This window comes from Hemicordylus capensis, chromosome 2 (assembly GCF_027244095.1).
Source record: "Hemicordylus capensis ecotype Gifberg chromosome 2, rHemCap1.1.pri, whole genome shotgun sequence".
Classification (NCBI taxonomy): domain Eukaryota; kingdom Metazoa; phylum Chordata; class Lepidosauria; order Squamata; family Cordylidae; genus Hemicordylus; species Hemicordylus capensis.
The window spans coordinates 172,914,034-172,941,098 of record NC_069658.1 but is presented as its reverse complement, the minus strand read 5'-3'; the positions used below and the strand labels follow the sequence as shown (position 1 = coordinate 172,941,098).

At 46.8% G+C, this 27,065-nt stretch overlaps 3 long non-coding RNA genes across 3 annotated transcripts; all 3 read right to left on the bottom strand.

The window, feature by feature from the left end:
* Nucleotides 1–6,991: 6,991 nt before the first annotated feature.
* LOC128346573 (uncharacterized) lies at nt 6,992–18,297 on the bottom strand. The gene is made up of 9 exons (XR_008317056.1): nt 17,601–18,297; nt 17,311–17,478; nt 15,342–16,769; nt 15,052–15,219; nt 13,197–14,510; nt 12,907–13,074; nt 11,049–12,365; nt 10,758–10,926; nt 6,992–10,217 (listed from the first exon to the last, which is right to left on the bottom strand). It is a non-coding gene; the product is annotated as an uncharacterized LOC128346573 (long non-coding RNA).
* Nucleotides 18,298–18,860: 563 nt separating this feature from the next.
* LOC128346572 (uncharacterized) lies at nt 18,861–20,448 on the bottom strand. The gene is made up of 3 exons (XR_008317055.1): nt 19,758–20,448; nt 19,468–19,635; nt 18,861–18,926 (listed from the first exon to the last, which is right to left on the bottom strand). It is a non-coding gene; the product is annotated as an uncharacterized LOC128346572 (long non-coding RNA).
* Nucleotides 20,449–20,461: 13 nt separating this feature from the next.
* LOC128346571 (uncharacterized) lies at nt 20,462–23,153 on the bottom strand. Its single transcript, XR_008317054.1, has 4 exons — nt 22,584–23,153; nt 21,899–22,037; nt 21,609–21,776; nt 20,462–21,068 (listed from the first exon to the last, which is right to left on the bottom strand). It is a non-coding gene; the product is annotated as an uncharacterized LOC128346571 (long non-coding RNA).
* Between the last annotated feature and the right edge of the window lie 3,912 nt (nt 23,154–27,065).

The following is a 27,065-nucleotide window of genomic DNA, read 5'->3' as shown; positions in this document are numbered from 1 at the left end:
TCTTTGTTCAAAACCAGCCAATCCGAAACACCCCAATTTTGTTCTTTGTTCGAAATTGCAAAATCCAAATCCGAAACGTTTTGGATTTTAAAAAATGGCCCCAGGGAAAAACTAGTGGGTGGGGGTGGTAGTGCCCAATGGGTGGAAACTACCACCCAAATGTCAGAGGAATTGGGCAAAGGGCTGGGTTTTGGTGAATTTTTAAAGTATAGGACTTTTCCCTTAGGGAAGAATTGAGGTTTTAGCAAAAGTATAGCTTCATGTTGGGGGGGGGAGGGGTGGCCCAGAGCACAGTAGGGTGGGTGGTAGTGCCCAGTGGGGGCAAGGAAGCTGCCAGAATTATTTCAAAGGAATTGGGCAGAAGGATGATTTTTAAAGATGTAATGGAGTTTGCGTGTCTGTAAAGTTCTTCCCCATAGGGAATGATGGACCTCCATAATTCCTGCCCCATAACTGCACTGGGGGGGGGGCACCAGGGTGTCCCAGAGCGAGTGGTGGTGTAGACCACATAGGGTGCCAACCACCCCCATGGGTTGCTAAGCCATGGGGTACTGGGTTCTGTTTTTTCTGAGATGTTTTGAGTGTAGATTCAGATTATCTGGTAGCATATGAGAGTGGATTCATGGTTTGTCATTGAAAATATCATCTGCTACCAGAGAATCTACACTCAGAACACCTCAGAAACAACAGAACCCAGCACCCCATGGGTTAGCAACCCATGGGGGTGGTTGGCACCCTATGTGCACTACACCACCACTCACTCCCAGCCACCCCAGTGCCCCCCCCGGTGGAGTTATGGGTCTGCTGAAACTTCCATCATTCCCTGGGGGTGCTTAAAGAAGCGTAGACTTCCAACAATTCCTAAGAAATCAGCCCTTTGCCCTATTCCTTTGGAATCTGGGTTGTGGCAGGCACCTCTTAGGGCACTGCCACCCAACCCACTGTTTTGCCCCTCAGGCCCCCTTTCTGCCCCCACTCCACCCCAAATAACATCAACATCACACATCATCAACAGCAAAGCTTTGGAAAAAATCAGGCATATTTCCAAAGGTCATGTACATCTGCCTCAAAGACATTTCAACTTCAGAAATTCTTTAAAAATCAGCCCTTTTCCCAATTCCTTTGGAATCTGGGTGGCAGCAGGCACCCATTGGGGCACTACCACCTGAACCACTCTTCTGCCCCTAAAGCCCCCTTTCTGCCCCAATCCACCCCAAATAACATCAACATCACACAACAACAACAGCAGCAGAGCTTTGGAAAAAATCAGGCAGATTTCCAAAGGTCATGCACATCCACATCCACCCACCCCCGAAATGCAATTGATCTACACACAACAACAATGAAATACACACTGCCCCAGTGGGCAATGAGGGTAAAATTTACCCTTAAATTTGCTTAAAAGGAACAAGGAGGCAATTGCCAGCAGATCAGCCCATGCTATCGCTGGCCAATCTGTGGGCTGGAAGGGCTGGAAATTCAAACAGATGTCAAAACTCAAAATGGAGACTGAAGGAGAAAGACTGAAGGAGAAAGACTTTCTGCGATTGCAAAATGGAGTTTCAAAACAGCCGAAACAACAAAACATTTTGTATCCGAAACAGGGACGTTTTGTTTTGGCTACAAAATTTTCAGTTTTGAGCATTGGGTGTTTTGTTTTGGCTACAAAACAGCCAAAATGGCTTGTTTTGTTCACAAAACGTTTTGTATCCGAAACGAAACGCACATCCCTATTCCAGAACAGCTCCATCCCCCTAAGGGAAATATCTTACAGTGATCACACATGTGGTCTCCCATTCATAGGCAACTGTGGCAGACCCTGCTTAGCTAAGGGGAAAAGTCATGCTTGCTAATACATGTGGTCTCCCATTCAAATGCAACCAGGTTGGACCCTGCTTAGCTAGGGGGGCAGGCCATGCTTGCCACCACAATACCAGCTCTCTTCACTAGACCAGCTCTCCTCTCTATGCAAGAACATCATCTTCTATGCAAGAACATAGCCTGGGACTCTAGTCCGATCTAGAATGGGCCCCATCCATATATGCTTCTATCCATTCTGAAAATAAAGCCAGCCGCTCCAGAACAAATGGAGGCAGGCCCATATTAGGACTGCTTTGAATCAGAGCTTCATATGGTCATAGAATCTGCACTCGAGGCTCTGAGGAAGAGAGCTGGTCTTGTGGAAGGGAGCATGGATTGTTCTTTTTGCTATGCAGGGTCCATGCTAGTTTGCTTTTGGATGGGTGGCTACATCCAAGAGCCAGCGTGGTGCAGTGGTTAGAGTGCTGGACTAGGACCGGGGAGATCCGAGTTCAAATCCCCATTCAGCCATAAGACTTGCTGGGTGACTCTGGGCCAGTCACTTCTCTCTCAGCCTAACCTACTTCACAGGGTTGTTGTGAGGAGAACCTCAAGTATGTCATACACCGCTCTGGGCTCCTTGGAGGAAGAGCGGGATATAAAATGTAAAAATAAATAAAATACATGGGAGCACTCTCTGCTGTAAGATATTCTCCTTCAGGCAGGGGTGGGCAACATTGGCTGTCCAGCTGTTGAGGAACTACAACTCCCATCATCCCCAGCTAAAATAAATTGTGATTGGAGTTCCTGGTATGGTTTCTGAAAACGCCCTTTCTTTATGTCCCTGGGGACATTTTTCATTGTGATTTCTGCTACCACGGCCTGATTTTGATCCAGGGCAAAGCAAACAGCTTCTTCCAAAATCTGACGTCATCTCCTTTACGCACATTTCTCCTATGATCATTGGACTGACTTCAGCAACTCAGATTCTCAGGGGAGACACGACCTGGAAAGCAAGCCAATGACCGTAAGGCAAATTTGCATGGGGGGTGTCACTCTGTGGCTCCAAAGGATTGAAGAGCCGACATGGAAGGTCCCACCCTGTTATCTGATGGGTTCAGAAAGCTCGCTCTTCAAGAGAGAGCTTACCATGGCCCAGGCTCTGTGCTTTGTCGCCAGACCCCGGCCCCCAAGAAGACATGGACAACAAATGTAGTGGGTAAAAAGGGTCACAGCTTTATTGATAAACTATAATTGGATTAGCGGACTGGATAGGATTAAGCCCACCTCCCCAAGACAGTCCTGGGCCTAGCAATGACCGGGTTTGGACTACCGTGTCCTCCCCCGTGCCTTGCTTGGGTGACACACCCTGGCTCAGGAAGGCAGCAGGTGGAAAACATTCTCCCTCCCCTTCATGGCCAACCCCCAAGGGGGCCTGGATCCTTCCAGATCTTCGCACACCCCGGACCGCACAGCCCATCGGTATGTGAAGTGCCTGAAGCAGGTTGTATGGTGAATCGTCCTCCCTGGGCCGCACAAACCACAAGGGAACGATTGACCAATCACCCATTTTGACAGTCCAAGGGTGCTCACCGATGTTCCATCCCATCTACTTACCACCCATCCCGCGCTGTCCCTGCCAAGCCATGACCTAACTATCTAACCATTGATGCTAGGGTAGCAGGACGGAGTAGGCGGAAAAAAACCCCCAACATGGCTAATGCGTTGGGAGCCAAAAATTCCTACTCGGCCCCCAGGGAGGGCAACCAGCCTCTAGTCTCGTTCTACTCCTAGGGGAAGGAAGGTGGAGGAATCGCGCTCCAAACTGATCCTTCAGGGTGGGGAGCTGCCGGAGCAGCAACCTTAGCCCCGCCCACCAGACGCTGAGGCCCAATCTGGAGCCTCTTGGGGCCCGTGCTAGGGAGGTGGGACAAATCACCCTTCCCCCAGCTCGAGGCCAGGGGAAGGGGCATTCTTGCCCTTCTCAGTAATTACTCAGGTAAGGGAGTAGAGGACTCTCTTAACATTGGCTTCCAGGAAAATGACAAAGAATTTATTTCTATTGTCTATTTATGCTTCAATCAAGGTCCAAAATATGTCTTTCTCTACCCACGAACATAGTCTGGAACTCTGGGATGGTTTAGAGACAGGCCCCGTTCATATGCGGTTTCATCCATCAAGAAGAAAATGCACCCTCTGTAACAAATAAAATTAATCAGTGGAAGTGGGTGGTATATCCTCCCAATGGCCATTTATTGCCTTTCATTTTTCATTCTTTTTTGAGATTAGCAAACATTTATTACAGTACACGACCAGAAAACAAAAACAGAAACCAAAAGAAAATATATATACAATTACAGGAAATGAATGCAACTTATGGCAACTTACATTGCATCAATTTATGGTTTTACGTTTACATTAAATCATGGATCAAGCTTGGTCTCATGCCATTGAGGTCAACCTTGACCTCTTGTCATTGGCTCAGCTCAGGTATCACCTCCTCCAGTGGAGGAGTTCCATTTCGACCACAGCCAGTGAGCATGAGCAGATTTGCATAGTGGATCATTCTTCAGTTCCTGGGGGATGTAAGAAAGAAGAAGGAAGATTCCAGACAGACCTACAAACTTGCCTCACCTTTCACCACCATGCCCTGGTCTCTGTTTCTCCTCACGTTTCTCAGTTACGCCTCAGGTAAGGGTGTGGAGAGGATGCAGTTTGCATAACCTGAAGCACAGACCGCAGAGCAATTGTTGCTCTGTATTTAAGGGAGAAACCTAGCGATGATGTGCTATCTGAGAGCAGGGAGAAGGTACTAAGGCCATGATTGCTGTTCTGTGTTTCTTGTAAAGGTGTCAGGACACAGCCAACGGTGAATCAGCTGGCCACTCAGTCCGTGTCCCTGGGCCAAACAGTTAAACTATCCTGCACAAGACACAGTGGTAATAACTGGGGTGACTACTTCTACTGGCATCAACAGAAGCCTGGACAGGCCCCTCGCCTTCTGATTTACGACACCAGGAAGAAGGGAGAAGGGGCCTCAGATCAGTTCACTGGGTCTGCATCGGGGAATACTGGCTATTTAACCATCACAAACATCTAGGCTGCAGATGAGGCCAATTATTACTGTGGGGCCAGGGAGTGGAGTACTGCTGTGTATCACAGTGGCACAGGCGAATGAGGAACTGAGACAAAAACCTACATTCCTCCTTCTCAAAGTGAGGGCTCCCTAACCTGAATGTGTTCTGTGCCTGCAACAGTCTCCTTTAGAGGGGTTCTGCTTTGCCTTGTGCCACTCAGGGCCAAAGTACGCATATGGTTAAATGCAGAAACCCTGGTCACATATCGAGGTCATTCACACAACCCAAAACTGTGTTCTACTTGGGTTTGGGAGCTATCTGTGCTCCCAATTTTTGGTTGTGGAGAAGCGATTGTGTGGAAGCAAGGTAGGAGGAAAAGCTCCAACCTTTTCCTCCAACCTTGCTTCCACAAAACTGAAAATTGGGAGTACACACAGCACCCAAATCCGGGTAGAACCCAGGTAGAAGGAGGTTGTTATTTGAACAAACTATCAATCAATCAATGTATGTATCTTTTAAAAATATTGCAGTTGCCTGGCTCTCTCAATTGCAAAGGAAATTAACATTTATGTAATGATTGTAAGGAGTCTGTACATGTGGAGGAAAATCAAAGGCCTTGGTGGTTACGTTCTCAAAATGTGTTTAAATAGGACTTGTATGGCTATTTATTTATTTATGGCATCTATGAATCATCTCTGAAGATCAAAAAACTCCAAAAGGTGTTTAGCATAAACAGCAAATTGTGTGTTCTGTTTCTTTATTTGAATCCTACATTGCTATATAGCTTAGATTTGAAAAATATTTCATCTCTTCACCTACATTACCTTGGAGAAGCTGCTAACAGTCTGTATAGAAAGGAGTGAGCTAGATGGACCAGTGGTCTGATTTAATATAAGGCAGCTTCCTATGTTCCTAGAGGAACACGTATTTTCAGAGAGGTTATAAAGCTCCAAGCCACTTAATGGCACAGTGGGGAAGTAACTTGCCTAGGGAGCCAGAGGTTGCCGGTTCGAATCCCCGCTGGTATGTTCCCTAGACTATGGAAACCACCTCTATTGGGCAGCAGCAATAGAGGAAGGTGCTGAAAGGCATCATCTCACACAGTGTGGGAGATGGCAATGGCAAACCTCTTCTGTATTCTACCAAAGAAAATCACACAGGGCTCTGTGGTCACCAGGGGTCGCCACCAGCTTGACGGCACTACTTTACTTTACTTTATGAAGCTCCAGCAGAGCCAATGATCACAGAACAAATTTGCATCAAGGGGCTTTTCTTCAGCGATGGAGGATTTAAGGAAGGAAGGGGGAGATCCCGCATGGTTCTCTGTTGACTTCAGGCAGTTAAACTGCTCTAGAGAGCTCACCATGGCCTGGACTCTGTTATTCTTGATGCTTCTCCATTACTGCTCAGGTAAGGGAATGCAGGGCCCGCATCACATTGCTCTCTGACCACAAAGCAATTTATCTTCAGTATACATCGGGAAAATGATTATGTGATATATGAAGGCAGCATTAATGTACGGATATCTTGACTGTTGGTTTGTCTTTTTTGTAAAGGTGTCCATTCCCAGGCAAGTGTGACTCAGCCTGCCTCCCAGTCTGCGTCCCTGGGCCAAACAGCAAAACTCACCTGCACGAAAAGAAGTGGTGGTCGCTGAGGCAGCTTTTACTGGTATCAACAGAGATCTGGACAGGCCCCTCGCTTTGTGCACTGTAGTGGTTGCAGCAGAGGAGAAGGGATCCAAGCTCGGTTCACTGGTTCTGCCTCTGGAGACAACGGCTATTTAACCACCACCAATATCCAGGCTGAAGATGAGGCCGATTATTACTGTGCTATCTGGTATAGCACAGTGGTAGAGCAGAATGGGGAACTGAGAGAAAAACCTTCCCCTGTCTTCCCCTGAGTGGAGAAGAGAATCAGAGCTTCCCTTGCAGTTTTCCCAGAGGTGCACCGAGGTGATTTTGGAGCCTGGAACTGAAGGCCTTTGGAGCCCTCCCCCCCGCAAGTTAAGCACCATCCCTTACACACACACACACACACACACCATGACACATGCAGTATCATTTACATGTGGGTTCTTTAGAATGCAAACAGAAACTGAACTCACAAGAATGTATGAATAAAAAACAGTTATATTTATTGAAATATGCGTTAGCAGGAACATTTCAACACGCAGCGTAACATATTTCCATCATCCATATTTCTTTCCCCACTCCCCCCATTGTCTTTAAAGCAGAAGTCAACTCCGGTGCAGGCAACAGTCATGCTCGGTCGCCAGGAAAACAATGGGCCAGGATAGACTAAAAAGGATGTTGGGGCCCCCAGGATGTGTGGAGGCCTTGGAGTTCACCCAGAAATCCAGGGGTAAGAGTGCCTCTGAATGTTCCCTCAGATCTTTTTCATCTGTGCACGGAATGAGTTTTGTTCTGAGTGGAAGAATCAAGGCAGTGTGCACCTGATCAGCACACAAAAGTGGAATCCTTTTCCCCAGCCCCCAGTCCAAGAAGACACGTAGACTTAGTATGGGTAAAAGGGCCACAACTTTATTAACTGTAACAAAAGACATGGCGGACTGGAACACCAGGTGATTAATCACCCTTAGAGAACAGTGCGGGCCAAGAGAACCGGGTTAGAACTCTGACGTCCTACCCAGCACCTTACTGGGCGACACACCCTGGCTCGGAAAACCCTCGAATTACCACCCCGCCCGCACTGTTACTGCCATTGTGACCGGCCTAACTCTAACTACACACCTGGAACAAAGAACGGAGTAGGCGAAAAAAACCCCAACAGTGGCCAATGCGTTGGGAGCCAAAAATTCCTACTCGGCCCCGTTGGGCGACCAGTCGCTAGACCCGCTCTGTACCAGGGAGGGAGGGAGGGGAATGCCTGGCTCAAACTGAGGAGAACGGGGCGGGGATCATCCCAGCTGAAACCCCACCCCCTAACCCAAAGGGCCAATCGGCCCGCTTCTTGGGCCTCGTGCAGAGCGGGGCTGGGACAAACTCCCTCCCCTCTGCACGAGGCCAAGTGGAGGGGGATTTCTGTAGTCCTGAACACGTAATGTACGTTCTCTCTCGGTCCATTGCTACTGTCATCAGAGTCATGAGGAGGATGCAGTCCACCGAAGGATTCGTAGAAGCCAGCCTCTGCTGTTCTCCAGCCTTTTCAGCACCCCTTCCATCTCTGGGCTTGGGTCTGTTCAGCTCAGTTTGGGGGCAGAATCGGAACAGAAAGAGAGAAGGTGCTTAATATACGGCTGTTCAAGTCTGCATCAGTTGTGTTGGACATGGCCTGAGATGGGCCACGTTGGAGGATGTCGGGGATCAGCCAATCCCGACGTTGGGAAGCCTACATTGAGTCAGAGTTCCCCAACACCATCCGGGATTTCCCGACCCATTTTAGAGCTCCATGTGGTGGTGGGGCTCCACATTTTGTCACTGATTGGGGCTGGGGGGCTGCGGGGGGGATGGTTCCATTTGCCCAAATGCCTCCTCACCCATGCATCTTTTATGTAAGATATTTCTTACTTTTTGCTTTTATTTCACTTACAATTTGAAAAAGAAGGCAGAAGATTACCTCAGTTTCACATCACTTCCCCAGCGATTCTCTGATGTTACGTCACTTTTTTTCTGCATTCACTCTGACAGTACAATTTCCAGGTTACTTTAAAATATATATATTTTTAAAAAGAATTGTCCAAGTCAATTTTAATAAATATACAGTTTCTGGTCATCCTTACATAATTCTGGGCCAATTTCCAGAGTTCCCCAGGTAGCTGTCGCAACACCCCTTCACTAAGTCAATGAAAATGTCAGTGCCGAACTTAAAGGGAAAAAAAATTAGCATCTGGTTTGGAAAACGCCCAGTACGGATGGGGCATCATCCAACCAGTCAGGCCCAGTTACTCACCCCATCCTCACCACTGGACTCCTGCCGCCTTTGGTGATCTGCCTTCCTCAACTTAAGCAGGTGCATTCGCCTCCATTCACTCGGGTGTCAATTTCTCAGGCCAGGCGTTCTCGCAATCCGTGTCTGAAGAGTCTTGAATGCTAAAATGCTAAACATCATCTTCAACAAAGACACAAACTTCCAAAAGGCTTTTTGTGTCTGTGCAAGATAGCATGGTTGCCGCCTAGGCTGCAGGCACCTCTCTTGCTGACAAGGCAATCAAACTATTTCTTTAGTCCAGACAGTTCTCAAAACCCTTGCATGACACAACCAATTTAAACATTTGCATGTGAAATGATTCCTTCCAGTTTATCAATAGACAGAAAAGCATCAAAACCTTGAGCCCAGCATTCAAAATCAATGCTTTCCTTGAGTAAGGAATAAGGATCCGAGATGGCCATGAGCGCACTAAACAAGAACTCATCTCTTCATGGGTCACTCAAGACTTGGGACACAGCGCATATAAAACACGCAACGTGATCCATTTGATTCTGACTTTATCATGAGCATGAATAAAAGTGGGTGGTCAGTCGATTCAAATTTAACACTACACCCCTGGCTGAAAAATATGTCCACAAGGACCTGACAGAATTTAAAGACACCAATTGTCTTGCCCAGTTGAGCCATTGGAGATTCCAAGCTCATGGGACTCCAGTCGACTGGCTTAAAGCTGCCCAAACATGGAATTTAAAGAGAATGGTATCATGCCCAATTCACTCTAAGGGAACCTAGAGATCGTGTGCTCAGTCAAGCTGGGGGATGCAATTTAAAAATCGAGGCCCACACAGGCCCTGATCTTGCCCAATTCCATACAGAATTTAAAAACCCTAGAGGTCTTGCCCAATCAGAATACAATTGTAAAGGTCAAGCTGGGGGATGCAATTTAAAAATCGAGGCCCACACAGGCCCTGATCTTGCCCAATTCCATACAGAATTTAAAAACCCTAGAGGTCTTGCCCAATCAGAATACAATTGTAAAGGTCAAGCTGGGGGATGCAATTTAAAAATCGAGGCCCACACAGGCCTTGATCTTGCCCAATTCCATATACAATTTAAAAATCCTAGAGATCTTGCCCAATTCGATCAAGACAGAATTTAAAAACCCTAGAGGTCTTGCCCAATCAGAATGCAAATTTAAATGTCCAGACACACATTGTGGTCCGAACCTTGCCCAATCAGTCTGGGAATATCTCTTCTGCCATAACAGAGGCACCCCAGGATGTGTGCCCTACTGTTCAACATCTCCTGGCATCAATGAAAATGTGGTGCTTTAACTGTCAAAAAGAGAGAATAAACCCAAGGTGGTCTGGAAGCTTACTGGGCTATAACAACAACAACAACAACATGAAGCTGACCTTGTTTCCAGTTGTAGCTGTTCCTCAGAAGTAACTGTAAATGATACAGACATTGTGTTAGGCAATGTTCTGAGTAATTCTTCATTTCACTCTTTGGCCAAAAGCTTGGGGCAGTGTACATCCATCTCTTCCTGTGCTCCCCACTCATGATTTAACCTCACCACTGTCTCATAAGGTAGGGAAAGAAGCAAGAGATTGCTCAAGTTTCCCCCATGGACCTTTAGTCTGGGTGAGGTTTGGAAGCCAAGTCCTGATCAGATACTAACGCCTGGCACATCGGTTGGGTTGCTTTGAAAGCTTCAAGGTCAGGGCAAGATGGAAACCCTGAGGGAGGAGGAGACCAGTCATACTGTTCTCCCTGCTCAAACTGGGCCAGGGTTCCAATGCTTACTGTGGCTGGTCAAGCCTGCTTTGAACAGGGCTGGTGGGCGAGTCTGCTCTGGGTTTGGGGGCAGGAAGAGGAGGAGTCATTTTTTATGGCTTGCTCGGTCCCCACTGCATGGGGTGTGTGCCCCAATTTCATGGTGCCTGGGGAAACTAGAGCCTGGTATTTTGCCACATTTGGAATACTTACAGTGTATCGTTCCAGTCGCCAGATTACCAAAAAAGCGATACTGTCGAACTGAAGAAGGTGCAGCAGAAGAGGGAAACCAAAATGATAAAGGGGCTGATCCTGCTCTTCCCAAAGTGTGTTCTTCCACTGTAGAGTCTCTTCTCTCCTTCTTCTTAGCTTCTCCCGACCTCTGTAAGAGAGTCATTGAGAAATGTTAGACTGCCTTACATTTATCTACTAATTGGGCATCTGTTATGGAAGAAGCCCAATACAGATGGGGCATCATCCAACCAGTCAGGCCCAGTTACTCACCCCATCCTCACCAAAGGACTCCTGCCGCCTTTGGTGATCTGCCTTCCTCAACTTAAGCAGGTGCATTCGCCTCCATTCACTCGGGTGTCAATTTCTCAGGCCAGGCGTTCTCGCAATCCGTGTCTGAAGAGTCTTGAATGCTAAAATGCTAAACATCATCTTCAACAAAGACACAACCTTCCAAAAGGCTTTTTGTGTCTGTGCAAGATAGCATGGTTGCCGCCTAGGCTGCAGGCACCTCTCTTGCTGACAAGGCAATCAAACTATTTCTTTAGTCCAGACAGTTCTCAAAACCCTTGCATGACACAACCAATTTAAACAGTTGCATGTGAAATGATTCCTTCCATTTTATCAATAGACAGAAAAGCATCAAAACCTTGAGCCCAGCATTCAAAATCAATGCTTTCCTTGAGTAAGGAATAAGGATCCGAGATGGCCATGAGCGCACTAAACAAGAACTCATCTCTTCATGGGTCACTCAAGACTTGGGACACAGCGCATATAAAACACGCAACGTGATCCATTTGATTCTGACTTTATCATGAGCATGAATAAAAGTGGGTTGTCAGTCGATCCAAATTTAACACTACACCCCTGGCTGAAAAATATGTCCACAAGGCCCTGACAGAATTTAAAGACACCAATTGTCTTGCCCAGTTGAGCCATTGGAGATTCCAAGCTCATGGGACTCCAGTCCACTGGCTTAAAGCTGCCCAAACATGGAATTTCAAAAAAATGGTATCTTGCCCAATTCACTCTAAGGGAACCTAGAGATTGTGTGCTCAGTCAAGCTGGGGGAAGCAATTTAAAAATCGAGGCCCACACAGGCCCTGATCTTGCCCAATTCCATACAGAATTTAAAAACCCTAGAGGTCTTGCCCAATCAGAATACAATTGTAAAGGTCAAGCTGGGGGATGCAATTTAAAAATCGAGGCCCACACAGGCCTTGATCTTGCCCAATTCCAGAAACAATTTAAAAATCCTAGAGATCTTGCCCAATTCGATCAAGACAGAATTTAAAAACCCTAGAGGTCTTGCCCAATCAGAATGCAAATTTAAATGTCCAGACACACATTGTGGTCCGAACCTTGCCCAATCAGTCTGGGAATATCTCTTCTGCCATAACAGAGGCACCCCAGGATGTGTGCCCTACTGTTCAACATCTCCTGGCGTCAATGAAAATGTGGTGCTTTAACTGTCAAAAAGAGAGAATAAACCCAAGGTGGTCTGGAAGCTTACTGGGCTATAACAACAACAACAACAACAACAACATGAAGCTGACCTTGTTTCCAGTTGTAGCTGTTCCTCAGAAGTAACTGTAAATGATACAGACATTGTGTTAGGCAATGTTCTGAGTAATTTTTCATTTCACCCTTTGGCCAAAAGCTTGGGGCAATGTACATCCATCTCTTCCTGTGCTCCCCACTCATGATTTAACCTCACCACTGTCTCATAAGGTAGGGAAAGAAGCAAGAGATTGCTCAAGTTTCCCCCATGGACCTTTAGTCTGGGTGAGGTTTGGAAGCCAAGTCCTGATCAGATACTAACGCCTGGCACATCGGTTGGGTTGCTTTGAAAGCTGCAAGGTCAGGGCAAGATGGAAACCCTGAGGGAGGAGGAGACCAGTCATACTGTTCTCCCTGCTCAAACTGGGCCAGGGTTCCAATGCTTACTGTGGCTGGTCAAGGCCTGCTTTGAACAGGGCTGGTGGGCGAGTCTGCTCTGGGTTTGGGGCCAGGAAGAGGAGGAGTCATTTTTTACGGCTTGCTCGGTCCCCACTGCATGGGGTGTGTGCCCCAATTTCATGGTGCCTGGGGAAACTAGAGCCTGGTATTTTGCCACATTTGGAATACTTACAGTGTATCGTTCCGGTCGCCAGATTACCAAAAAAGCGATACTGTCGAACTGAAGAAGGTGCAGCAGAAGAGGCAAACCGAAATGATAAAGGGGCTGATCCTGCTCTTCCCAAAGTGGTTCTCCCACTGTAGAGTCTCTTCTCTCCTTCTTCTTAGCTTCTCCCGACCTCTGTAAGAGAGTCATTGAGAAATGTTAGACTGCCTTACATTTATCTACTAATTGGGCATCTGTTATGGAAGAAGCCCAATACAGATGGGGCATCATCCAACCAGTCAGGCCCAGTTACTCACCCCATCCTCACCAAAGGACTCCTGCCGCCTTTGGTGATCTGCCTTCCTCAACTTAAGCAGGTGCATTCGCCTCCATTCACTCGGGTGTCAATTTCTCAGGCCAGGCGTTCTCGCAATCCGTGTCTGAAGAGTCTTGAATGCTAAAATGCTAAACATCATCTTCAACAAAGACACAACCTTCCAAAAGGCTTTTTGTGTCTGTGCAAGATAGCATGGTTGCCGCCTAGGCTGCAGGCACCTCTCTTGCTGACAAGGCAATCAAACTATTTCTTTAGTCCAGACAGTTCTCAAAACCCTTGCATGACACAACCAATTTAAACAGTTGCATGTGAAATGATTCCTTCCATTTTATCAATAGACAGAAAAGCATCAAAACCTTGAGCCCAGCATTCAAAATCAATGCTTTCCTTGAGTAAGGAATAAGGATCCGAGATGGCCATGAGCGCACTAAACAAGAACTCATCTCTTCATGGGTCACTCAAGACTTGGGACACAGCGCATATAAAACACGCAACGTGATCCATTTGATTCTGACTTTATCATGAGCATGAATAAAAGTGGGTGGTCAGTCGATCCAAATTTAACACTACACCCCTGGCTGAAAAATATGTCCACAAGGCCCTGACAGAATTTAAAGACACCAATTGTCTTGCCCAGTTGAGCCATTGGAGATTCCAAGCTCATGGGACTCCAGTCCACTGGCTTAAAGCTGCCCAAACATGGAATTTCAAAAAAATGGTATCTTGCCCAATTCACTCTAAGGGAACCTAGAGATTGTGTGCTCAGTCAAGCTGGGGGAAGCAATTTAAAAATCGAGGCCCACACAGGCCCTGATCTTGCCCAATTCCATACAGAATTTAAAAACCCTAGAGGTCTTGCCCAATCAGAATACAATTGTAAAGGTCAAGCTGGGGGATGCAATTTAAAAATCGAGGCCCACACAGGCCTTGATCTTGCCCAATTCCAGAAACAATTTAAAAATCCTAGAGATCTTGCCCAATTCGATCAAGACAGAATTTAAAAACCCTAGAGGTCTTGCCCAATCAGAATGCAAATTTAAATGTCCAGACACACATTGTGGTCCGAACCTTGCCCAATCAGTCTGGGAATATCTCTTCTGCCATAACAGAGGCACCCCAGGATGTGTGCCCTACTGTTCAACATCTCCTGGCGTCAATGAAAATGTGGTGCTTTAACTGTCAAAAAGAGAGAATAAACCCAAGGTGGTCTGGAAGCTTACTGGGCTATAACAACAACAACAACAACAACATGAAGCTGACCTTGTTTCCAGTTGTAGCTGTTCCTCAGAAGTAACTGTAAATGATACAGACATTGTGTTAGGCAATGTTCTGAGTAATTTTTCATTTCACCCTTTGGCCAAAAGCTTGGGGCAATGTACATCCATCTCTTCCTGTGCTCCCCACTCATGATTTAACCTCACCACTGTCTCATAAGGTAGGGAAAGAAGCAAGAGATTGCTCAAGTTTCCCCCATGGACCTTTAGTCTGGGTGAGGTTTGGAAGCCAAGTCCTGATCAGATACTAACGCCTGGCACATCGGTTGGGTTGCTTTGAAAGCTGCAAGGTCAGGGCAAGATGGAAACCCTGAGGGAGGAGGAGACCAGTCATACTGTTCTCCCTGCTCAAACTGGGCCAGGGTTCCAATGCTTACTGTGGCTGGTCAAGGCCTGCTTTGAACAGGGCTGGTGGGCGAGTCTGCTCTGGGTTTGGGGCCAGGAAGCGGAGGAGTCATTTTTTACGGCTTGCTCGGTCCCCACTGCATGGGGTGTGTGCCCCAATTTCATGGTGCCTGGGGAAACTAGAGCCTGGTATTTTGCCACATTTGGAATACTTACAGTGTATCGTTCCGGTCGCCAGATTACCAAAAAAGCGATACTGTCGAACTGAAGAAGGTGCAGCAGAAGAGGGAAACCAAAATGATAAAGGGGCTGATCCTGCTCTTCCCAAAGTGGTTCTCCCACTGTAGAGTCTCTTCTCTCCTTCTTCTTAGCTTCTCCCGACCTCTGTAAGAGAGTCATTGAGAAATGTTAGACTGCCTTACATTTATCTACTAATTGGGCATCTGTTATGGAAGAAGCCCAATACAGATGGGGCATCATCCAACCAGTCAGGCCCAGTTACTCACCCCATCCTCACCAAAGGACTCCTGCCGCCTTTGGTGATCTGCCTTCCTCAACTTAAGCAGGTGCATTCGCCTCCATTCACTCGGGTGTCAATTTCTCAGGCCAGGCGTTCTCGCAATCCGTGTCTGAAGAGTCTTGAATGCTAAAATGCTAAACATCATCTTCAACAAAGACACAACCTTCCAAAAGGCTTTCTGTGTCTGTGCAAGATAGCATGGTTGCCGCCTAGGCTGCAGGCACCTCTCTTGCTGACAAGGCAATCAAACTATTTCTTTAGTCCAGACAGTTCTCAAAACCCTTGCATGACACAACCAATTTAAACATTTGCATGTGAAATGATTCCTTCCAGTTTATCAATAGACAGAAAAGCATCAAAACCTTGAGCCCAGCATTCAAAATCAATGCTTTCCTTGAGTAAGGAATAAGGATCCGAGATGGCCATGAGCGCACTAAACAAGAACTCATCTCTTCATGGGTCACTCAAGACTTGGGACACAGCGCATATAAAACACGCAACGTGATCCATTTGATTCTGACTTTATCATGAGCATGAATAAAAGTGGGTGGTCAGTCGATCCAAATTTAACACTACACCCCTGGCTGAAAAATATGTCCACAAGGCCCTGACAGAATTTAAAGACACCAATTGTCTTGCCCAGTTGAGCCATTGGAGATTCCAAGCTCATGGGACTCCAGTCCACTGGCTTAAAGCTGCCCAAACATGGAATTTTTAAAAAATGGTATCTTGCCCAATTCACTCTAAGGGAACCTAGAGATTGTGTGCTCAGTCAAGCTGGGGGAAGCAATTTAAAAATCGAGGCCCACACAGGCCCTGATCTTGCCCAATTCCATACAGAATTTAAAAACCCTAGAGGTCTTGCCCAATCAGAATACAATTGTAAAGGTCAAGCTGGGGGATGCAATTTAAAAATCGAGGCCCACACAGGCCCTGATCTTGCCCAATTCCATACAGAATTTAAAAACCCTAGAGGTCTTGCCCAATCAGAATACAATTGTAAAGGTCAAGCTGGGGGATGCAATTTAAAAATCGAGGCCCACACAGGCCTTGATCTTGCCCAATTCCAGATACAATTTAAAAATCCTAGAGATCTTGCCCAATTCGATCAAGACAGAATTTAAAAACCCTAGAGGTCTTGCCCAATCAGAATGCAAATTTAAATGTCCAGACACACATTGTGGTCCGAACCTTGCCCAATCAGTCTGGGAATATCTCTTCTGCCATAACAGAGGCACCCCAGGATGTGTGCCCTACTGTTCAACATCTCCTGGCATCAATGAAAATGTGGTGCTTTAACTGTCAAAAAGAGAGAATAAACCCAAGGTGGTCTGGAAGCTTACTGGGCTATAACAACAACAACAACAACATGAAGCTGACCTTGTTTCCAGTTGTAGCTGTTCCTCAGAAGTAACTGTAAATGATACAGACATTGTGTTAGGCAATGTTCTGAGTAATTTTTCATTTCACCCTTTGGCCAAAAGCTTGGGGCAATGTACATCCATCTCTTCCTGTGCTCCCCACTCATGATTTAACCTCACCACTGTCTCATAAGGTAGGGAAAGAAGCAAGAGATTGCTCAAGTTTCCCCCATGGACCTTTAGTCTGGGTGAGGTTTGGAAGCCAAGTCCTGATCAGATACTAACGCCTGGCACATCGGTTGGGTTGCTTTGAAAGCTGCAAGGTCAGGGCAAGATGGAAACCCTGAGGGAGGAGGAGACCAGTCATACTGTTCTCCCTGCTCAAACTGGGCCAGGGTTCCAATGCTTACTGTGGCTGGTCAAGGCCTGCTTTGAACAGGGCTGGTGGGCGAGTCTGCTCTGGGTTTGGGGCCAGGAAGAGGAGGAGTCATTTTTTACGGCTTGCTCGGTCCCCACTGCATGGGGTGTGTGCCCCAATTTCATGGTGCCTGGGGAAACTAGAGCCTGGTATTTTGCCACATTTGGAATACTTACAGTGTATCGTTCCGGTCGCCAGATTACCAAAAAAGCGATACTGTCGAACTGAAGAAGGTGCAGCAGAAGAGGCAAACCGAAATGATAAAGGGGCTGATCCTGCTCTTCCCAAAGTGGTTCTCCCACTGTAGAGTCTCTTCTCTCCTTCTTCTTAGCTTCTCCCGACCTCTGTAAGAGAGTCATTGAGAAATGTTAGACTGCCTTACATTTATCTACTAATTGGGCATCTGTTATGGAAGAAGCCCAATACAGATGGGGCATCATCCAACCAGTCAGGCCCAGTTACTCACCCCATCCTCACCAAAGGACTCCTGCCGCCTTTGGTGATCTGCCTTCCTCAACTTAAGCAGGTGCATTCGCCTCCATTCACTCGGGTGTCAATTTCTCAGGCCAGGCGTTCTCGCAATCCGTGTCTGAAGAGTCTTGAATGCTAAAATGCTAAACATCATCTTCAACAAAGACACAACCTTCCAAAAGGCTTTTTGTGTCTGTGCAAGATAGCATGGTTGCCGCCTAGGCTGCAGGCACCTCTCTTGCTGACAAGGCAATCAAACTATTTCTTTAGTCCAGACAGTTCTCAAAACCCTTGCATGACACAACCAATTTAAACAGTTGCATGTGAAATGATTCCTTCCATTTTATCAATAGACAGAAAAGCATCAAAACCTTGAGCCCAGCATTCAAAATCAATGCTTTCCTTGAGTAAGGAATAAGGATCCGAGATGGCCATGAGCGCACTAAAGAAGAACTCATCTCTTCATGGGTCACTCAAGACTTGGGACACAGCGCATATAAAACACGCAACGTGATCCATTTGATTCTGACTTTATCATGAGCATGAATAAAAGTGGGTGGTCAGTCGATCCAAATTTAACACTACACCCCTGGCTGAAAAATATGTCCACAAGGCCCTGACAGAATTTAAAGACACCAATTGTCTTGCCCAGTTGAGCCATTGGAGATTCCAAGCTCATGGGACTCCAGTCCACTGGCTTAAAGCTGCCCAAACATGGAATTTTAAAAAAATGGTATCTTGCCCAATTCACTCTAAGGGAACCTAGAGATTGTGTGCTCAGTCAAGCTGGGGGAAGCAATTTAAAAATCGAGGCCCACACAGGCCCTGATCTTGCCCAATTCCATACAGAATTTAAAAACCCTAGAGGTCTTGCCCAATCAGAATACAATTGTAAAGGTCAAGCTGGGGGATGCAATTTAAAAATCGAGGCCCACACAGGCCTTGATCTTGCCCAATTCCAGAAACAATTTAAAAATCCTAGAGATCTTGCCCAATTCGATCAAGACAGAATTTAAAAACCCTAGAGGTCTTGCCCAATCAGAATGCAAATTTAAATGTCCAGACACACATTGTGGTCCGAACCTTGCCCAATCAGTCTGGGAATATCTCTTCTGCCATAACAGAGGCACCCCAGGATGTGTGCCCTACTGTTCAACATCTCCTGGCGTCAATGAAAATGTGGTGCTTTAACTGTCAAAAAGAGAGAATAAACCCAAGGTGGTCTGGAAGCTTACTGGGCTATAACAACAACAACAACAACAACAACAACAACAACATGAAGCTGACCTTGTTTCCAGTTGTAGCTGTTCCTCAGAAGTAACTGTAAATGATACAGACATTGTGTTAGGCAATGTTCTGAGTAATTTTTCATTTCACCCTTTGGCCAAAAGCTTGGGGCAATGTACATCCATCTCTTCCTGTGCTCCCCACTCATGATTTAACCTCACCACTGTCTCATAAGGTAGGGAAAGAAGCAAGAGATTGCTCAAGTTTCCCCCATGGACCTTTAGTCTGGGTGAGGTTTGGAAGCCAAGTCCTGATCAGATACTAACGCCTGGCACATCGGTTGGGTTGCTTTGAAAGCTGCAAGGTCAGGGCAAGATGGAAACCCTGAGGGAGGAGGAGACCAGTCATACTGTTCTCCCTGCTCAAACTGGGCCAGGGTTCCAATGCTTACTGTGGCTGGTCAAGGCCTGCTTTGAACAGGGCTGGTGGGCGAGTCTGCTCTGGGTTTGGGGCCAGGAAGAGGAGGAGTCATTTTTTACGGCTTGCTCGGTCCCCACTGCATGGGGTGTGTGCCCCAATTTCATGGTGCCTGGGGAAACTAGAGCCTGGTATTTTGCCACATTTGGAATACTTACAGTGTATCGTTCCGGTCGCCAGATTACCAAAAAAGCGATACTGTCGAACTGAAGAAGGTGCAGCAGAAGAGGCAAACCGAAATGATAAAGGGGCTGATCCTGCTCTTCCCAAAGTGGTTCTCCCACTGTAGAGTCTCTTCTCTCCTTCTTCTTAGCTTCTCCCGACCTCTGTAAGAGAGTCATTGAGAAATGTTAGACTGCCTTACATTTATCTACTAATTGGGCATCTGTTATGGAAGAAGCCCAATACAGATGGGGCATCATCCAACCAGTCAGGCCCAGTTACTCACCCCATCCTCACCAAAGGACTCCTGCCGCCTTTGGTGATCTGCCTTCCTCAACTTAAGCAGGTGCATTCGCCTCCATTCACTCGGGTGTCAATTTCTCAGGCCAGGCGTTCTCGCAATCCGTGTCTGAAGAGTCTTGAATGCTAAAATGCTAAACATCATCTTCAACAAAGACACAACCTTCCAAAAGGCTTTTTGTGTCTGTGCAAGATAGCATGGTTGCCGCCTAGGCTGCAGGCACCTCTCTTGCTGACAAGGCAATCAAACTATTTCTTTAGTCCAGACAGTTCTCAAAACCCTTGCATGACACAACCAATTTAAACAGTTGCATGTGAAATGATTCCTTCCATTTTATCAATAGACAGAAAAGCATCAAAACCTTGAGCCCAGCATTCAAAATCAATGCTTTCCTTGAGTAAGGAATAAGGATCCGAGATGGCCATGAGCGCACTAAACAAGAACTCATCTCTTCATGGGTCACTCAAGACTTGGGACACAGCGCATATAAAACACGCAACGTGATCCATTTGATTCTGACTTTATCATGAGCATGAATAAAAGTGGGTGGTCAGTCGATCCAAATTTAACACTACACCCCTGGCTGAAAAATATGTCCACAAGGCCCTGACAGAATTTAAAGACACCAATTGTCTTGCCCAGTTGAGCCATTGGAGATTCCAAGCTCATGGGACTCCAGTCCACTGGCTTAAAGCTGCCCAAACATGGAATTTTAAAAAAATGGTATCTTGCCCAATTCACTCTAAGGGAACCTAGAGATTGTGTGCTCAGTCAAGCTGGGGGAAGCAATTTAAAAATCGAGGCCCACACAGGCCCTGATCTTGCCCAATTCCATACAGAATTTAAAAACCCTAGAGGTCTTGCCCAATCAGAATACAATTGTAAAGGTCAAGCTGGGGGATGCAATTTAAAAATCGAGGCCCACACAGGCCTTGATCTTGCCCAATTCCAGAAACAATTTAAAAATCCTAGAGATCTTGCCCAATTCGATCAAGACAGAATTTAAAAACCCTAGAGGTCTTGCCCAATCAGAATGCAAATTTAAATGTCCAGACACACATTGTGGTCCGAACCTTGCCCAATCAGTCTGGGAATATCTCTTCTGCCATAACAGAGGCACCCCAGGATGTGTGCCCTACTGTTCAACATCTCCTGGCGTCAATGAAAATGTGGTGCTTTAACTGTCAAAAAGAGAGAATAAACCCAAGGTGGTCTGGAAGCTTACTGGGCTATAACAACAACAACAACAACATGAAGCTGACCTTGTTTCCAGTTGTAGCTGTTCCTCAGAAGTAACTGTAAATGATACAGACATTGTGTTAGGCAATGTTCTGAGTAATTTTTCATTTCACCCTTTGGCCAAAAGCTTGGGGCAATGTACATCCATCTCTTCCTGTGCTCCCCACTCATGATTTAACCTCACCACTGTCTCATAAGGTAGGGAAAGAAGCAAGAGATTGCTCAAGTTTCCCCCATGGACCTTTAGTCTGGGTGAGGTTTGGAAGCCAAGTCCTGATCAGATACTAACGCCTGGCACATCAGTTGGGTTGCTTTGAAAGCTGCAAGGTCAGGGCAAGATGGCAACCCTGAGGGAGGAGGAGACCAGTCATACTGTTCTCCCTGCTCAAACTGGGCCAGGGTTCCAATGCTTACTGTGGCTGGTCAAGCCTGCTTTGAACAGGGCTGGTGGGCGAGTCTGCTCTGGGTTTGGGGGCAGGAAGAGGAGGAGTCATTTTTTACGGCTTGCTCGGTCCCCACTGCATGGGGTGTGTGCCCCAATTTCATGGTGCCTGGGGAAACTAGAGCCTGGTATTTTGCCACATTTGGAATACTTACAGTGTATCGTTCCGGTCGCCAGATTACCAAAAAAGCGATACTGTCGAACTGAAGAAGGTGCAGCAGAAGAGGGAAACCAAAATGATAAAGGGGCTGATCCTGCTCTTCCCAAAGTGGTTCTCCCACTGTAGAGTCTCTTCTCTCCTTCTTCTTAGCTTCTCCCGACTTCTGTAAGAGAGTCATTGAGAAATGTTAGACTGCCTTACATTTATCTACTAACTGGGCATCTGTTATGGAAGAAGCCCAATACAGATGGGGCATCATCCAACCAGTCAGGCCCAGTTACTCACCCCAACCTCATCACAGGACTCCCGCCGTCTTTGGTGATCTGCCTTCTTCTCGTTAAACTGTGCATTCACCTCCGCTCCATCTTGTGTCAATTTCTCAGGTCAGGCGTTCTCGCAATCCATTTCTGTAGAGTCTTGAATGCTAAAATGCCAAACATCATCTTCAACAATGACACAACTTTCAAACAGAAGTTGGGTTGTTGTTTTTTGTCTGTGTGCAAGATAGCTTGATTTGCACCTAGGCTGCAAGAACCTTTCTTGCTGACAAGGCAATCAAATATTTCTTAGTCAAGACAATTCTCAAAACCCTTGCATGACACAACCAATTTAAACATTTTCATATGAAATGATTCCTTCCATTTTATCAATAGACATTAAAACATCAAAACCTTAAGCCCAGCATTCAAACTCAATGCTTTCCTTGAGTAAGGAATAAGGATCCGAGATGGCCATGAGTGCACTAAACAAGAAGTCAGTTTAAAAATCCTAGAGATCTTGCCCATTTTGATCAACATAGAATTTAAAAACCCTGGAGGTCTTGCCCAGTCAGAATGCAAATTTAAGTCTAGTCTCACATTGAGGTCTGAACCTTGCCCAATCCAGTCTGCAAATATCTCTTTTTACATAACAAAATAGACATAAAATTTATACTAATTTGCCACTAGCAAGCAATTATAGTCTTACCCACCCTTTGGCCAAAAGCCAGTAGATAGCAAGAGATTGGCCCCAATTCCCCCCAGGGAGCTTCAGGCTGAATGAGAATTGGGCCCCAGATCCTCATCTGATCCTTATCTCCTGACACTTTTCTTGGGTTGCTTTGAAAGGCACAGGAGGAGAGGTTGGTAACCCCCAGGGAAGAGGAAGGCCAGAAGGACAGTTATTCCTGCTCAAACAGGGCCAGGGTTCTATCATTGATGGTTGCTGGGTAACAGTTGCTGCTCAATGGCTGCTTTGAACAGGGTTGTTTGTCTTCTAGTGGTAGTTTTCCAGTGCCTGCTCTGCCCCCACAGCATGTGGGGTGTGCCCCATTTCATGGCGCTTTGGGAAATGACCTTTTTGCTTTCTATGGGATTTTAGTTTTGGTTGGCCACTTTGGGGCCTGTGGAGAAAGGCAGGGCGCAGATGTTCAAATAAAAGTCAAGTAATGATTAGCCCGGTCTGCTTGGAGAGGCAAGGTCCCCCTGTGGACTGAGCAACGGGGCACCCAGCAAAGTGGTGATGCCCTTTAGGTTAAGCAGGGGGAGAGCATCTGGCCCTGTCCAGCCCCACCACGGCATCCCTCCAGCGGCTCTTGCTGGGGTCTCCCTTCTTTCTGCGTGGACTGTGAGCCCTCTGGGGACAGCAAACCTTACCCCTGTGCAAACTGCTCTGAGAAGAGTTTGCTTTTTGTTGAAAAACAGTATACAGATAATAGTAACATTAAAGAAACAAGAACTGAGGGCCATGGTGCTTTCTATCTTCTCAATAAAGATATATATTTTAAAATAATTATATGTGTTATTACTATTATTATTATTATATTTACACACAATCTACTAGATGTTATTGACTGCATTTTATTCTTCTTCTTCTTCATCATCATCATCATTGCTACTACTAGTATCCCAGCTAAAAGAGCAAAGAGGCAACTTTTAAAAGTGGTGATTCTCTTATATGTAGCAGGGGGAGAGCAACTGGCCCTATCCATCTCCAGCACAGCATCCCTCCAGTGACTGTTGCTGGTGTCTATCTTATGTTTCTTTTTTAGATTCTGAGCCCTTTGGGGGACAGGGAGCCATTTTTAAAATTTATTCATATTTATGTAAACTGCTTAAGAGGACTTCTGTTGGAAAGTGGTATAGAAATATTATAAGTATCAGCTTTCTTGCTTGTCCCTGTTTTTCCTGCTTGTGCCACTTTCTAGTTCCCAAGTGTTTCCCAATATAGTTTTTACTGGGGAGGGCTAATCCAGTCCTGGGCGAAGCTATAATTAAGCAGATGGACTAATAGCACAGCAGGAAAACGACTAGACTAGGGAGCCAGAGGTTGCCAGTTCCAATCCCCGCTGGTACTATGGGAAAAACCTCTATCGGGCAGCAGTGATATAGGAAGATGCTGAAAGGCATCATCTCACACTGTGCAGGAGATAGCAATGGTCAACCCCTCCTGTATTCTACCAAAGACAACCACAGGGTTCTGTGGTCGCCAGGAGTCGAGATTGACTTGATGGCACGCCTCACCTTTTCCAGTGGTTACCGAGGAATACAGGAAGGTCCTCAATGCTTTGCCTTCTCAGCGGGATGCTGCTGTCCCTCCGTGGCTTCCACAGTCCCTGGCTGCTCTGGCTAGTAGTTTCTTTCCTTGGTCAGCTTGGCTCTTTATATCCATGGCGCCACACACCCTGGAAGCTGCCATATACTGAGTCAGACCCTTGGTCCATCTAGCTCCAGATTGTCTCCTTGGACGGGCAGCGGCTTCTCCAAGATTGCAGGCAGGAGCCTCTCTCAGCCGTATCTTGGAGATGCTGCCAGGGAGGGAATCTGGAACCTTCTGCATGCAAGCCTGCAGATGCACTTCCCGGAGCGGCCCCTCCATCCCCTGAGGGGGGAATATCTTACAGGGCTCACATGATGCAGTCTCCCCTTCCGATGTAAACCAGGATGGATCCTGCTTAGCAAAGGGGACCATTCAGGCTTGCTACCAGCTCTCCTCCCCTTCCTCTCCAAGAACCCAAGCCGCCCAGCTGCCTAGGAGCCACCTTGAACCAAGAAGACCTCCAGCTGACAACAAAGCCAGCTAGGAAAAGAGCTCCAGAGGGCCACCTGGGCCCTTCCAGCGTATGGCCATGCCCCCCAATGTGATGTCACTCACAGGCATATGTGGCTGGCATGCAGGAGGGCTCCCCGGGGAGACGGGTGCACCTGAGCTCACTGTCCCCTGACTCCAGTGGCAGCAGATGAGTCGGGCAAAAACGGTTGCTTTGGGATATCCCCCCTTCATGGAAGCCTTTTTCAAGGTCTAATTTGGGCTGTTGGTGGTTGTGGTCTCCCAGGCAACACTGCCTCCAGTGTGGTGTCATGGTTAGCGTGTTGGACTAGGACTGGGGAGAATGGAGCTCTAATCCCCGTTCAGCCATGACATTCCCTGGCGGACTCTGGGCCAGTCACGTCTCTCTCAGCCTCGCCCACCTCACAGGGTTGTTGTGAGGATAAACACAACCACGCACACTGCTCTGGGCTCCTTGGAGGAAAGGTGGGATATTAAATAAATAAATAAATACATACATACATATATACTCCACTGTGCCCCCTGGAGCTGTGGGGGGCAAGTCATTCACTTCTAGGGTCAAGAGATCCACTTTCCACTGCTCAATCTACAGCTGTTGCTTGAAGGGAGAGATCCCTTTGGTTCTCCACAGGAGTCCCCCAAACGTTGGTTGGCCGATAGAAGCCAGGAACAGAAGGGGTCTCTTCTGCCAGTGGAGGCTGGTGGGCAGGGCAGTGAATGGGGCACAGCTGCGGGTAACCACAGGCCTACCCGAGACTGAGAATTCACACACACACACACACACACACACAACCATTTATCACTGTTTGCTCCCAGAGGTCCTCAACCGGTGGTCCTCTAGATATTGCTGGACTAGAACTCGAGTTCATTGTTGGCCTTCGAGAGAGCCCTTAACACCTCTCTGTTTGGCTTGAGGGCTTTACAGAAAGGGCTGTTACCCTGAATCTCCTCCGGAGGAGAGAGTGTGCGTTCATACACCAGCCAAACGTACCCCAAAGTCCATTCAAGGTCCTTACAGCAATGATGTGGACTTGGGGATTTTTATTCCAGACTATAAAACAGATATGATTCCAGCATTTCAGAAGGCAGGATTACCACCAAAGCACAAGTCTGGCAAGGTTGGTGGATAGTATACTCATGTTTGTCTGTAGTGCTTTGCCCCTCTTGGGTAAGCCCTCCTTTCAAAGTGTCTGCAATACAGATTTACCACAAGGTTTTACGGGGAGAATGTTTTCTGTCCACTCATGCGCACACACACCAGGGAAGCCCTATTCAGACATTATGTTGTACTAGTGTACAGATATCTGTCCACTTGTCCATGTTTTTCTGTGAATGACAGGATGGGCTTCATTTTTAAAGGGAACCTGGGTACTGGCCCCACAAGTGTTTGATACAGATCTAAGATGGGTACTGCTGCACCTGTCTTCAACATAACATGTGAATCACTCTACCTGTGTACAGAGCGGTATCTGTGGACAACGTACCCTCATTGTGCAAGTGTTGAACATAACATGTGAATCAGGCTACTGAGTTCTCAACCTTGTGTTGCACTGTAGCATGCTAAGAAGCAGAAGCCCTGATGGGGCCATGCAGACAGGAGCAGACTTGCTTTTGGTTTAGCTGCCACCCCACTGATATGCCTGAGTGCACCTCCTCACTTTCCCCCATATCAATGCACCACCTCTGTCCCTTCCATCAGGGAAACCTCCAGTGCATCACTTGGAAATGTGGTTGCCTACCTTCCGTCCTGATGCTTCATGTCCCAGCCCTCACTGACAAGGATGCTTTTACGTGTATCCATCTGCTATCAGTGTTGGGGATTTTGTTCGTCTCTAACACTATGCTCAGTGTGTGCCTGAATCGTCTTCTCGGAAAGGAGTGCTGGTGAGTGTTGCCGCAGGGTCTCTCAAGAATTCCAGTGGCATAAGCATTATGATATACAGACACTAGGCAAAAGAAACATTCCCTAAAGCCTGATTTTAGACGTTTACTGTGCAATGAATTCCCTTTCAATAGGATCTGGGCCCGGCAGGAGCCGCTTTTCGGTGGGTTCTTGGCACAGCTCTACAGTCATGTTCAATGGCCTGCAGCCACCTGGACAGTTCAGTTGTGCAGTTCCTGTAGGCACAATTGCTGCCCGACTGAGATCAGGGCAAGAGTTTGGGGTGAAACTGTTGTGCAATTCGCCCTGCCCATTGGTTGTGGGCCTTTAAGCATTCCATTCAGAATCCCGTCTCTTCCTGTTAGAATCTCATCTCTACCAGCTGTTTCTAAGTTAACCTGCTAACTCAGAAACAGCAAGCTATTACCATTAGTGTATTTTTGTCTCCCTTACAGGTGGAAGACAGCTTTGAGCTTTTCTTTCAGGGAGAAGACGATGTGAACGTGTGGAATGGAGGAACAC